Source organism: Arachis stenosperma, chromosome 3 (genome assembly GCF_014773155.1).
Source record: "Arachis stenosperma cultivar V10309 chromosome 3, arast.V10309.gnm1.PFL2, whole genome shotgun sequence".
In the NCBI taxonomy this organism is placed as follows: Eukaryota; Viridiplantae; Streptophyta; class Magnoliopsida; order Fabales; family Fabaceae; genus Arachis; species Arachis stenosperma.
The window spans coordinates 58,715,483-58,719,476 of NC_080379.1; the positions used below are offsets into that span (position 1 = coordinate 58,715,483).

At 38.4% G+C, this 3,994-nt stretch overlaps 1 pseudogene; it reads left to right on the forward strand.

Moving 5' to 3' along the window:
- Nucleotides 1–2,604: 2,604 nt before the first annotated feature.
- On the forward strand, nucleotides 2,605–3,642 carry LOC130966164 (uncharacterized; annotated as a pseudogene).
- Nucleotides 3,643–3,994: the final 352 nt, after the last annotated feature.

Genomic DNA, 3,994 nt, shown 5'->3' on the forward strand with positions numbered 1-3,994 from the left:
GAATTTAATTTAATTATATTGATGTGGTGACAATGCTTTTTGTTTTCTGAATGAATGCTTGAACAGTGCATATGTCTTTTGAACTTGTTGTTTATGAATGTTAAAACTGTTGGCTCTTGAAAGAATGATGAACAAAGAGAAATGTTATTGATGATCTGAAAAATCATGAAATTGATTCTTGAAGCAAGAAAAAGCAGTGAAAAAAAAAAAGAGAGAAGGAGCAATAGAAAAAGCCACGAGCCCTTAAAACCAAAAGGCAAGGGTAAAAAGGATCCAAGGCTTTGAGCATCAATGGATAGGAGGGCCCAAGGAAATAAAATCCAGGCCTAAGCGGCTAAATCAAGCTGTCCCTAACCATGTGCTTGTGTCATGAAGGTCCAAGTGAAAAAGCTTGAGACTGAGTGGTTAAAGTCGTGATCCAAAGCAAAAGAGTGTGCTTAAGAGCTCTGGACACCTCTAACTGGGGACTCTAGCAAAGCTGAGTCACAATCTGAAAAGGTTCACCCAGTTATGTGTCTGTGGCATTTATGTATCCGGTGGTAATACTGGAAAACAAAGTGCATAGGGCCACGGCCAAGACTCATAAGAAGCTGTGTTCAAGAATCAACATACTTAACTAGGAGAATCAATAACACCATCCGAAATTCTAAGTTCCTAGAGAAGCCAATCATTCTAAACTTCAAAGGAAAAAGTGAGATGCCAAAACTGTTCAGAAGCAAAAAGCTACAAGTCCCGCTCATCTAATTAGAATTAATATTCATTGATATTCTGGAATTTATAGTATATTCTCTTCTTTTTATCCTATTTGATTTTCAGTTGCTTGGGGACAAGCAACAATTTAAGTTTGGTGTTGTGATGAGCGGATAATTTATACGCTTTTTGGCATTGTTTTTAGGTAGTTTTTAGTAAGTTCAAGCTACTTTTAGGGATGTTTTCATTAGTTTTTATGTTAAATTCACATTTCTGGACTTTACTATGAGTTTGTGTGTTTTTCTGTGATTTCAGGTAATTTCTGGCTGAAATTAAGGGACTTGAGCAAAACTCTGAAAAAGGCTGACAAAAAGGACTGCTGATGTTGTTGGAATCTGACCTCCCTGCACTCAAAATGGATTTTCTGGAGCTACAGAACTCCAAATGGCGCGCTCTCAACGGTGTTGGAAAGTAGACATCCAGAGCTTTTCAGCAATATATAATAGTCCATACTTTATTCGGAATTTGATGACGTAACTTGGCGTTGAACGCCAAGTACATGCTGCTGTCTGGAGTTAAACGCCAGAAAAACGTCATGATCCGGAGTTGAACGCCCAAAACACGTCATAACTTGGAGTTCAAATCCAATAAAAGCCTCAGCTCGTGGATAGATCAAGCTCAGCCCAAACATACACCAAGTGGGCCCCGGAAGTGGATTTATGCATCAATTACTTACTCATGTAAACCCTAGGAGCTAGTTTATTATAAATAGAACTTTTTACTATCATAATCGCATCCTGGATTGTATTTTGAATCCTGTGATCACGTTTTGGGGGCTGGCCATTCGGCCATGCCTGAACCTTTCACTTATGTATTTTCAACGGTGGAGTTTCTGCACACCATAGATTAAGGGTGTGGAGCTCTGCTGTACCTCAAGTTTCAATACAATTACTATTACTTTCTATTCAATTCTCTTTTATTCTTATTCCAAGATATACGTTGCACTTCAACTTGATGAATGTGATGATCCGTGACACTCATCATCATTCTCACCTATGAACGCGCGTGATTGACAACCACTTCCGTTCTACCTTAGGCCGGGCGCATATCTCTTAGATTCCCCAACAGAATCTTCGTGGTATAAGCTAGATAGATGGCGGCATTCATGAGGATCCGGAAAGTCTAAACCTTGTCTGTGGTATTCCGAGTAGGATTCTAGGATTGAATGACTGTGACGAGCTTCAAACTCGCGATTGCTGGGCGTGATGACAAGCGCAAAAGGATCAATGGATCCTATTCCAACATGATCGAGAACCAACAGCTGATTAGCCGTGCTGTGACAGAGCATAGGAACATTTTCACTGAGAGGATGGGATGTAGCCACTGACAACGGTGATGCCCTACATACAGCTTGCCATGGAAAGGAGTAAGAAGGATTGGATGAATGTAATAGGAAAGTAGAGATTCAAGAGGAGCACAGCATCTCCATACACTTATCTGAAATTCCCACTATTAATTTACATAAGTATCTCTATCCTATTTTATTTTCTGTTTATTTTTATTAATCATATTTGATTTTCTAAATTCCATAATTTTATCCTCCTGACTGGGACTTACAAGATGACCATAGCTTGCTTCATACCAACAATCTCTGTGGGATCGACCCTTACTCACGTAAGGTATTACTTGGATGACCCAGTACACTTGCTGGTTAGTTGAACGGAGTTGTGTCCACACATAAGTGCCATAATAATGATTCCATACAACAACAAAGAATACTACATTGATGTGATCACAATTTCGTCCACCAGCCACCACCATCAATCGAGCATCCCACCACCACAGTGTCCCGTAGCCACGGCGTCTCGCGGCCACCGCGTCTTGCAGTCACTGCGTTCTGCAGCCACAACAGCGATGGGTTTGACCACCGCAGCCACCACCACCGCAGCCCGCCGCCGCCGCAACGCACAGCCACCGTGCTTCTCAGTCCGCTCAATGGCTCACTCTGCTTCCCATTTCAACAAAATCACCATCCAAAGGGACAACACCGTTAGTTTTCTTTCCCTTTCCCTTTCCCATTCATTTTCCAGGTTTTCAGTTTTGGACTCGGAGTCTTTATTTTATTGTGTACATCCACTTTGTAAATTGTGTTATCAATATCATATTTTTAAGCAAATTATAGGGTTTCGAATGCAATACTACTTTGTATGCTATGCACCTGTTCTAAGAAAATTCTAGGTTCCTAATATGCGGTATTTGTTTTCAATTATTAGACATTTGATGCATACGTCGTTGGCAAAGAAGATGCTCCTGGAATTGTTGTTCTTTAGAAGTGGTGCGTTGTGGTTTTTGAGATCAAGAATCATGCTGTTAAGATTTCTCAGCTAGGTCCTGGATTTAAAGCTCTTCTTCCAAGGTAAGATAACGGTGCTTTCATAAGATTTGCTGATCTTTATTCTTTATCCGTTATATGATATTATAATCTTCAATTGGATAACTGATGATGAGTGATGAAAATTGAAATTACTTCCAATGTTCTTTTTTTGTCAGAAAATTGCTTGCATTGTTCCAGTCTGTATAAAGGAAAGGTTGGTCTTGATGTCACGGAAGCCCAGCATTTGATGGATGGGCTCGATTGACAAGGCGCTGTAAAGGATATAGAGGCCTCGGTTAACTGGCTTAAAGCAAATGGTTCAAAGAAGGTTTGTTACCATTAATTTGTTTTGAAGATGATCTGATGGATATGTTAATTTCTTCACTAGTTTTTGACTTTTGTAATTTTATGATCATTCCCTGGTTGACTTGAACCTACAAAAGCATAAATTAGCCTTAGCTTTATGATTTGAAGTAAATTAGTTTGAAACTTTTGGTGATACTTCTGAAGATGATGGCTTTGGATTACCTGTTTATGATAGAGATATTGGAACACTTAATGATGATTATGATTTGTGATGAGTTGCACCTTTGATTAGTTGAGAACTTGTTAGTATATGTTTCTTTTGATAGTAAAACATTATGTGTTTGTCATTATATGCATTTTGTTGTTTTTAGTTATGAACTTTGAAGTTGTTTGTAAACTTCTAATATTAAATTATAGATGATTTATTACGTGAAATTTTAAATTTTATTAAGTTAGAAATTATTGAAATTATATATTTAAAATTATATATAAATTTTTTAATAATTTTATTTAATATTTAATTAAACCAGTTGAACTCCGGTTGAACCCCGGTTGAACCCCGGTCGAACCATTAAACCATTGAAACAGTGACCTCACCGGTTTATTGACCGGTCCAGTTTTCGC